Below are 10,704 nucleotides of genomic sequence, written 5' to 3'. Positions count from 1 at the left end.
TGTTTTTCCATAGATATAGACTGTCTTCTGGGATGCAGATTTGATGTGAAATGATGAATTACACATTGAAATCATCACATTCAATTAAAGTATGATCTTTATAAATTTTACCAGCTTCAAACTCATGACTCCACCTTTAAATATGAAATTCAACACCATCACCTAAAATTTGTTCAGCACTCTAGCTTGCTATGTGCTTAGGCTCTTCAGGAATATAATTTATTGTTATCAACCTGCTTGTAACTCTACATATTTAAACTCTATTTTTACAATCAGTAGGATATCTATCATCTAGTCTCCTCCCAAAACTGAAGCAATAATGGGAAAGTCAGAAACATGCTGATTTCCTTTCAGAGCATTAAAGAGAGAATGAGAGAGAGGGAGAGAGGGAAGAAAGAGAATAAGAAAGATAAGGAGGGAAAGAAGGTCTGAATATTGGAGACTGAAGAAATGAGAGGCTCAGATGCATTTTGAATATATCATCACCCTAGTTTCCTTTATAAATCATTAAAATAACACCTCTCAGGGTCTCTTTGAAATAGCTTGGAATTTGCATTCCATCCATTTGTAAGCCTTTGAGTAGATTATTTACAAGTCTGAAATGGCCAATAACAATTTATTTTCCATTTGAAAGCCAGTTATTTTCTCTAAAATTTGGAGAGAGAAATGGAAAAAAATTTTAAAATAAACATTTTTTGAACCATGGCATCTTGAATTCAAAATCAAATGAATAACCCTGGATTTATTCAAAAGGAGAACGTTGTAAGGTTTTTGTTTTGTTTGTGTATGTTTCTGTTTTTCTTTCTTTCTTTTTCTTCTTTTTACCACTTCTTTTCTAACATTCTTTCTCCAGAAAAATAAGCAACTCTCTGTGCCAGAGTAGTGCATGACCTGATTCTTTGAATAGAAGGCGTCCACAGAATCACTGATTAGTCCCATCAGATGCTCTTAAAACCAAGATCCCTTGATGAGAGATTCCTGGGACACAACCATTCCCTGAATTCAATAGCTTGAAAGCAAGTAGGGATAAGACTGGTTATTGACTGCACAAGAACCTCTCAGGTTCTCTTCAAAATAGCTTGGAATTTCCATGCAACCCATTTGTATGGATGCTTTATGTTGATAAATGTTTTAAAATTGAATTCCAAAGGGAAGCACTGAACCAAAACCAAAAAACAGGAAACTCATTGTCCTTAATGGTGGAGAAATATAACTACCAAAATTATGAAAAGGGAAGAGAAAATGCTATCTGTATATTATTATTTGCCTTCTTATTTACATTTTATCTGCTAAAAGGATGAGAAAAACAGTTAATGGTATTAAGAGACAAGAATTAAACTTTGTTTTTATTAATGCATTTTATTTCCACAGGATAACACTGAAGCAAATAGTTTAATGGAATTAAAAAATTGATTTGATTTAGTGAATGGAAAGAGAATGTGTAGTTATTTTACCTGGGGATAAAACAATTAAAGCCTTTATGTTTGCATGCTTCATTAATAAAATTTAAATGCTAAGCTGGGGAGAGTTTTGCCTTTTATTCTGCTTTATGATAAATCAATATATTCTCACAAACAACTAGCATTGTTTTTTTTCAGGTTTGGAAATCAAAATAAATGATCTATGATAGCCTCCTATCCAGGAATCCAAGGGTTTCTGTCTTGATGAAATCTTATGACTACTCCTTAAATGACCACAGTGCAACACAATGGAAAGAATTATGATCATTTTAAACCTGGGTGGCATTCATCATATGGTAACCCGGGGTAAAAGTTCCTATATCCCATTTCCAGTTCTTTGAGCTATCTACTGAAGTAATGTATTTTTCTCTTTAAAATGTCCCAAAAGATATAAGATGTCACTGTGCTTATAGGGTTTTGAAATTTTATTTTAAGGAATCAAAAGAAATTTGCCCTCTGAGCAGGTTTTTAAATTTGGCTTGAGGTCTCTGATTCAGGGAACAAGCAATCTCCTTCCAACTCTCTCTTCTACTGGAGAGTTGTCCCCTTTCAACCTGTGCCTTTTGGTCCAATACAAATCAATGAACTCAAGACCCAATATAACATGTCTTAAAAATGCATTTAGAAAACAACTGCTCCAAAGTTCATCTCCTTCCTTTATCAGAAATTGCAGGAAATTTAATTTTGCAGCAAACATTTCATTTCTTGTCTTGAAATAGATTGAGATAAATGTGAAGTCAACGATTAGGTAAATGTAATGTCTTGGGTTGATGCCACAATGCAATATTCTATGTTGTGGTCACTACTGATGGATGTTTTGTATAGTCACTCAGCTGTATAATGGGACAAATTCCCATGACTCTATTTAAAATACCATGTGGTTCCCTCTCAATAAATATTACCAAAAGTACTTTGGCACAAATACAAAACTCATGAGGGATTAGTGTGGAGAACGCCAGTGTAGTCATCTTTGCTCTGGATAGAGTTCTCCTGTATACAATAAACTATATCTGTGTACAATTTATTTACTGAGCTGCACCGCATGCAGTAAATAACACAACCAAAATTATTCCTCCTTCAAAACTCACTTCTATGAGGTTATAAAAAGAAATCCTGTACTAAGTAATCTCCTATAGTACAGTTAAGGATTAAACGCTGATGAGGTTAACACACATATACTGGCGCACGCACAGGCACTATGGCCATAGAAACACATTGTTTATGAGAGTCTCTATTTTAATAGCAAAGAAACATATTTCTCCTCTCTCTTCCCTGCTACCAAGGTGCATATCATGCAATATGAAAAAGAGGAAAAGGAAAGAGATGACTTTCTTTGAGAGGGAATAAAAACCAGAATATTCGTAGCGACTTTCAAAATATTTTTTGGAAATGTAGAGGCTAAATTCTCTGGCACACGGGTACCAAGATTGCATAACATAGGAATGAATCAAGTGATATAATGATAAATACCTTTTTTTCAAGTTCTGCTTCCTGTGATGGCTGTTCTTTGTGATTACATTTCACTGTTATATAGAAACCCATAATTATCAGGGATGATATCCAGTCACTATCATGTGTTGCAGTGATCAAAATGGTAAATTTCCACAATTTATCTTTTTTTAAATTAAAATGTTTAATATTTTCTAAACATCTAACACTTAAATAGGTGTCAATACATCAACATTTTACTTTCTAGTGTCCTTAGGTCCAGCACAGGATAGTTAGTGATTTAGAAAGGTTTATTGTCTCTCCTATTGCAGTAATATGTGATCCCTATTTGCAACACTTAAAATAGTTTTTCTGAATATTTTGGTTATTAGTATTTATATTAATCAAAATCCTAAATGAGTATTTGCTTCAACAGCACATATATTAAAATTGGAATGATACAGAGAAGGTTAGCATGCCCCCTGCACAAAGATGACATGCAAATTCATGAAGCATTTTACACACACACACATGCTAAAACAACTGCATAACACCTTGCTTCATATCATGAAAAAGAATCTTGATACATTTTTGGAGGCATATGCCTATGCTCAAGACTTACAAATATAGACGTGTTTTGAAATTTTTGTAATTTTAAGTCATTCTTTGTAAATAACTTTAAAAAAATTTCTTCAGAAATATTTTAGAGTTTTCTCTGTATTGCTAGAATACTATAATCACATAATCCTGTGTTTTGGTGTGTTTTCTTTTTTCCCTCTGAAAACTTTTCTCCTATTTCTGGTATTACAAAATTGCATGATAATGGTATATCTTGGTTGGGAACATTTTAATTCATTGGGCTGGTACTCAGTTAATAACTTTTCAATATGGAGTAATTTTTTTTCTGTTCTAGGGACTCTCATGAATTATTTCTTTGTCAATTTTCCCACCCCAACTTCTCTGATATTCTAGAACCTCTATTAGAAAATATTTAAACATATGGATCTTTTCTTCACTATTTTCCATTGCTTTGCCTTTTTTCCTGCTTTTTAGATTTCCTCTATCGCCCAAACTTTCTACAATTTTTTTTTTTTTTTTCAAATAACCTCTAAGTCTGTTGTTTTGGACAGAATAAACAAACACCTTTTCTTCTTGAGGATATGAGTTAGAGATTTTTTGCCTTATTTTTGTTGCTTTTTCTCTTCCTTGCACTCCCTCAGTTTCTTCTGCCTTTTTTGGTTTATTTATTTTTGTTCTTTGTTTTTCTTGTTGGAGGCTTCACTAACGGTGGCAATCAGACAAGTTTCAGTCTCTGAAGAACTCTCACAGGACTCGCAATGATAATGCTTAAGAATCTAAAGGTTATAGCCAGAAAAGAATACAAAATAGCAGCGGCATTGAAGTAAGGAAATGAATCTCAAGGAAAGGCCACCTCATAGCATAGATCAGGAGAAGCCAGGAGCTAGCTCTGATTGCCCTCCATCTGCAGGACTGCAGTCGATGTACTTTCTCAAATTGGAAACCACCAAGGTAGGCACAGAACGTATAAAAACCAGGAGACCTAATCTAGGCATATTCTTGTGAAGTAACCGGCCCCAGTGGAAGAACCCTTCGGGGGTCTCACTTAAAGCAGGTGTAAACCAGCCCCTCACTGTTATCGATAAACAACACCTCACAAGCCGCTACAAACCACCAGAACTCATCATGGCCCCTCGGATGAAAAGCAACACTATTAATCAGTACAATTCATGCCTTGACTAGGAGTCAACACTGCCTTAGTACACCTCTTACTTTTCCAAAACACTCTAGGCATGCTGGAACTAACGTTTACAGCACAGGCTTCCCTTAAATAAAAGAATGCCACCAAAATATTGACTGAAATTCTGAAAACACATGCATGACTTAACCTCTAAATCCTGGTGAACGGGCATTTGCATTGGAGAATACCAAATGGAAATTTGGGGAATTGCTGTTTGAGGCAATTCAGATTCCCCAGAGAAGGTTATGATCCGAAAGAAGTCAAAAGTAGCTCCGAGTCGGGCTCTAACCAGACAACAGGACCAGGAGCCAGAGCAGGAAGCAGGAGCCTGGCCAACGTCGCCCTCCCTGTGCGCAGCTCTGCGCTCCTCCTTAGAGTCTCACAGCCCCGCAGGCCCCTCGCAACTGCGCATTTCACCCTGCGTTTTCAATGCAGTTACTGTGTTGGCAATTGCATAGCACAGGGAGATGAGCTCGGTGCTTTGTGACCACCTAGAGGGGTGGGATAGGGAGGGTGGGAGGGAGATGCAAGAGGGAAGATATATGGTGATATATGTATATGTATAGCTGATTCACTTCGTTATAAAGCAGAAACTAACACACCATTGTAAAGCAATTATACTTCAATAAAGACGTTTAAAAAAAAAAAAAAGAAGATTTTCAATTGTTGCTTCTGATACTGACTGACTGGGTTCTCAATTCACACCTGTGACAGCCCCAAATGTTACAAAGTAACAAACAAAATAGTCCTTGGATGCAGCAGTTTTCTGGGAGATTGTTACGCTGACAAAAATTATTGAAGCAAGGCTAAAAATGCAGATGCTTTCCAATATGAAGGCTATGACTACAGGGGCCATTGATGCTATGCTGTTTACAATATTCTATTCAAGGTGCTTCTTTATGTTTACAATATCATCAGGGTGAGAAAGTGAAGGGAGACGTGTACAACTTTGACCTGGTGGGGTTTGCAAGCCTGGGATTTTCCGGGTGAAATTCACAACTAGCCCATGTATGTGAAAGGCAAGGAGAGACTGGAGAAAGAGAAGGGCCACTGCAGATTGGTAGGCAGGTGGCTGCAAGATGAGTAGGTCTCTGCACCTGCCCAACAGAATCTTAAGAGCTTATAAAGAGGCCTTAACAGGGTTCAGTCTTGTATACAGTCCAGATGGTCTCAGTAACACAGACTGTCTCAAGGCTGCGTCCTTGAAGCAGCTCCTAGTGCAGAACGTACATTTTAAGGACAGAGGAGCTGGTAAGGAGCCTCCAATTGCCCAGGTCTGGCTAGAAGATCAACCAGCTGTTGGTCTTACAAGCCCCACCCCCTGCCCCCAGCATACTGTGCCCTGAGCAGTCAGCAGGTTTTACTACCATGGAGGTGGTTCGTTTGGCAGCTATCTGGTTGTCCTGCAGGCAGATACCACAGCAACAGTACAGGCACATGCAAGAGAAAAACCAGATTAAGATAATAATTCCCAAAATAAGTAATAATTTTTTCTGCCCCAGGATCTGAACCACTGATTTATTAGGTCCCCTAGGCTGGGGGTCAGGTCACTCATGGCGTTCACTTGTGTTCTCATGTGATCTAATAAAGATGATGTATTAGTGGACTCATCAGGTATGAATACACAGCATTCTGTTTGGATAATGGCACAGATGCCTCCTTGAGAGGCAGTAATAATGTCCAAGACCATCCTATTTTGGAGGACAGATTTTCTCATTAGAGACACTTCAGTGTTCAGTAAGAACAGACTTTGTCATCTATCATTTAAGACTTTCTGGGTGAATTTAGTAAGGCCTTCTATGAGTGCTATTAATTGTCCTTTAGGCCAACGGAGGGAACAGAGATGGTGGCCAAATGATCATTCCAGTAGGAAACAGAACATGCCCATCTGGCCTTGAGGAGATGGTGGGTTGCAACTTTTGTTACCATGGGGCGGATTGTCTCCTATGTCCAGGGAAAACCCAGGGTGCATCAGCCCAAAGATTTTTGCCACACAACTACTGGATCCCATTCAGGGCTACCCAATAAATACCTGGCCAGTGCAACCAGTCAGTGCCAAACCAGTCACCATTCTTTCATGTGACAGAATGACTACACAGTTCTGGTGATATCTAGCTCATATCCCTGGTACACTTGGGTTGGTTCTGTTTAGAGTGATTTTTCTGTCCCCAACATAGGGGTGCACTAGTGTACAAATGTCCATAACCCAGGGTAAGCCACATGACTCCATCCCAAATATGAGTGTAGCCACCCATGACTCTGATGGTGGTATTTTTAGGACCTTCTGGTCAGCAGTTTGATGGGCTGCCTAGGTAGCTTGATCGACAGAAAAAGAATACCCATACTTAGCCTTATTAATAGTGCGTGACACAGGCCAGGCTTCTGGATCAGTATTGGTAATATCAGATGAATTGAGAGTCCTAAACCTAGCTTATTATTCCTTAATTTATTGCTTTAGTGCCTTCAAGTCCCCTTCTTGGAGTGGTGATACCCTCCATGGCAATCCTGACGAGCTAGAGAGGGGCAACTGACCACGTACTCAACAGTTGGATGGATTCCTTTGCCAGGCTTACTAAGAGGAGGCCCACTGTAGAAAGGTGTTATCATTAGGTGCCCATTCCATGACTGGATGCCACAGGAGCAGAGGGAGTCTAAGGTCAAAAAGATAGATATTTAATAGGAACTTGTATGGGAAGGTCTTCCCCTTCTATAATAATTGCACTTGTGGCCCAATCCTTAGATGTTAGTATGGCAGCAGCTTTAGGAATCTGACCTGGTTGTGCATACCATACATGTTGGCTGGGGAAACAGCACTTCAGGCATGGAGATGGACTGGGTGTGGGATACGCCAGACAGGCGCCCTCACTTTCTCCCCTCTTTCAGTAGTGTGTGTTCCATTCTAGGTACTGTGCATTTCAACAAGTCCAGCTTGCAGCAGGACAATGGGATCCGAGTGGATATTGAGTAGCTCCCGCCCACCCAAGGGTGTAACTCACCCACTGCAAATTCCAGTAGATTACCTTTGCCAGGCGTGGTGGAGCTGAGTATTCTCAGCAGCACAGCACAGTGATCCATGGTGAGAGTTGGGACAATGACCATCTCCCAAGACTCCATATCTTTATGGTGTTGGGTGTAGGGGTCCCTAGTCTGACATATGGGGCAACAGGCCTTACTGGTTGATCATTCAAATGTATTAAAGCCTGGGATAGTACTTTAGTCCACCCGGCCAAGGTGGTTTTACCAGCTAGTTATTTAATTTGCTGATTTAATTTTCCATTCTTCCTTTCTACCAACGTTGCTAATTATAGGTTACAAGGGAAATGGAACCTCCATTCAATGTCATGTTCTTTTGCCCAGTCTTGTATATTGTGACCTTTGAAATATGATCCCCAATGACTGTCTACTGGATGAGGGTATCTACATGGTACTCAGCTTCTCTAATCCCCTAATGGTGGCAGCCTGGTTTGCATGGTGATGGGGAGAGCTTGGGTTAGGCCAGGTTCAGTGTCCACACAAGCCAAGGCATATTTAGAACCCTCACTCAAAAGGAGGGGACCAATATAATCAATTTGTCAATCTCTCATTGGTTGGGAACTCTGATGGATGGCCCCCAGATTCCTATGGCAATTGCCTTGGGCACTGTTTAGAATACCCAGGACATGCTGTTACTGCATTAATGAAGTCACTGTATTTCAAGAGCAATCTGGCATCCTCAGCAATACACCATCCCACCCAGGTACTATGGTGGCCGCTCTTCCTATGCACCCAGTCTGCTGTGTCTACTGAAGGGTCCGTTGCTAGGCTCATACCTGGGCTAGGGCACTAACTTCCTGATTGCCAAGGGGTGTCAGCACCTTATGAGCTGGGAGTTGGAAGAGAGTGAGGACTGCCTCAGGCTCTTGCAGGCAAACCCAAATGTCTTTCCACATATCCTGACCCCACAAGGGCTTATTCACACCTTGGTGATCACCCACACCTCCTCTTCCCATTGTCTAAGCCATAGGATTAACCCCTTTAGAACAGCCCAACTGTCAGTGCAAAGGGTTAATGGCCAAGGCTCATGAGTGATGATCACCAGCCAAATCTCTCTGAGTTCAGCCCACTGGCTGCTTCAGTTCATTCCTCTTTTCATCCAGATGGTGTCAGTGTTGGGCTGAATAGTGACTGCAGTCCATGTGGGTGGTCTGCCCTGACTAGACCCATTTGTATGCCAGGCATCAGTGGGAATTTCCCCGCTTCCCTCTTACAGGCCACAAAGGCTGCCATAGGAGGTGGGGGCATTTGAAGGATCTATTGATACATATTCTACAGAGCCTAGTACAACCTGCATTTCTAGAGACAGTTGGCTGGCAGACAGGATACTCCTCTTATGCAAAGAGGCATGCTACTTAGTCAAAGTGACAAGTTGAGCCTTGGTAGAGATGGGTTGATGGAACATATTCTCCATCCACCTCTTGACAGCAAGGGACATTCTTACCATGATATGCTGTTCCTTCATAAGAGGCTCTACCTGGAGGGGTGCTGTGTACACTGACAAGAACAGTTGTTCTACAGGAATATATCAGTTTTCTGCCCCCTTCCAGAGCTGGGACCAAAATCCTAGGGATTCTCTCTCCTTCTGTTGTTTCTGCCAAAGTGCCCAACCTATACCTTCCGGAGTCATGGGCACATTTAACTCAAATTGTAGCCCCGCTTTGGAGATGCCCAGAGCTTTAATCTGCTTCACTAGTATTTTTGCTTTCTCAAAGGCAGCTTGTTGCTCTGATCCCCTATGTGCCCTTTCTTTACCAGGCAGTAGGCAGTATAATGGACAAATGCACTGTGCCAAGTGAGGAATAAAAGTCCTCCCAAACCCAAATCCCTCAAAAGCTTGCACTTCTTCCACATTCTTAGGGTTTGGATAGGCCTGCACACCGTTGATAACAGCCTCTGGGACAACACTTGTGTCACGCACCCATATGACTCCCAAAAACTTTACAGCAGTACCTGGGCCTTGAATTTTCTGCAGGTTCATTGCCCATCCATTTGCTCACAGATGTTCCAGCAAAATCTACAGAGTGGCCTGCAGCAGAGGCAAGTTTTCCCATGTCAACATTAAACATTATGTCATCAATGTAATGGGCCCATTTTACTGATGTGGGGAAGGAGAACAGGGACAGTTCTTGGGCTACCATCACATGATCTATCACGGGGCTGTGTAGACGGCCTTGGGGAAGCACTTGAAAGGTCCATTGCTGCCCGTCCCACATGAAGGCAAATTCATCTAGTGACTCAGCGGCCAGGGGTATACTGTACTGAAAAAGCATTTGCTAAGTCCAATACGGCTTGGTGCACTCCTAGAACCAAGACCAAGGTATCTAAGATGGCGGCAATGCTGGCACAGCTGCACCAATGGAGGGCACTACCTTGTTCAATGATCAGTAGTCGGTAGCCATCTGCCAAGAGCCATCTGCTTTTTACTGGCTATACTGGGATGTTGAAAGCACTATGGATGAAAGGTGCAATACGCACTTGGTGCAGTTCTTGTATAGTTTATCCTATTTCCCTATGCCTCTCAGACAATTTATATTATTTGACAGTTACCACTCTTCCAGGGACTGTAGACTTACTGGTTCCCAGTTGGCTTTTCCCCTCAGGTACTGGTTTGATTACTCTAACCAGGAGGTGGATTTCACCGACAGAGGTTTGCAGAGTTTGACCTTGTAGGATATCAATGCCCAATATGCTCTCTGGTGTTGGAGAGATAAAAACCTCATATTCTCATGGGGGAAAATGCCCAATTTGCAGTATCAAAGGGACCTTCCTAACCATAACCACTGCCCTCCATATCCACTGACGGTGCTGAGGGGGCCAGAAATATATCATTGCTAGAATGAAAATTAAAACTCCAATGAAATACTACTATACAACCAACTTAGTACAAAGTAAGAAGTAATACAATACCAAGAATAGGTAAGAATGTAGACTACTAGGGATATCCATACCCTGTAGGTGGTATACTTTCTTTTGAAAGCAGTATAGACATTTCTAGTGATGTTGAAATTATATATACCAAAA

At 40.9% G+C, this 10,704-nt stretch overlaps 1 non-coding gene across 1 annotated transcript; it reads left to right on the top strand.

The window, feature by feature from the left end:
* Positions 1 to 3,312: 3,312 nt before the first annotated feature.
* Positions 3,313 to 3,415, top strand: LOC132361185 (U6 spliceosomal RNA). Its single transcript, XR_009501494.1, has one exon. It is a non-coding gene; the product is annotated as a U6 spliceosomal RNA (small nuclear RNA).
* Positions 3,416 to 10,704: the final 7,289 nt, after the last annotated feature.

Source organism: Balaenoptera ricei, chromosome 2, assembly GCF_028023285.1.
Source record: "Balaenoptera ricei isolate mBalRic1 chromosome 2, mBalRic1.hap2, whole genome shotgun sequence".
NCBI classification, from domain to species: domain Eukaryota; kingdom Metazoa; phylum Chordata; class Mammalia; order Artiodactyla; family Balaenopteridae; genus Balaenoptera; species Balaenoptera ricei.
Note: the sequence above shows the minus strand (reverse complement) of the source record. Positions and strands in the feature narration are given on the sequence as shown.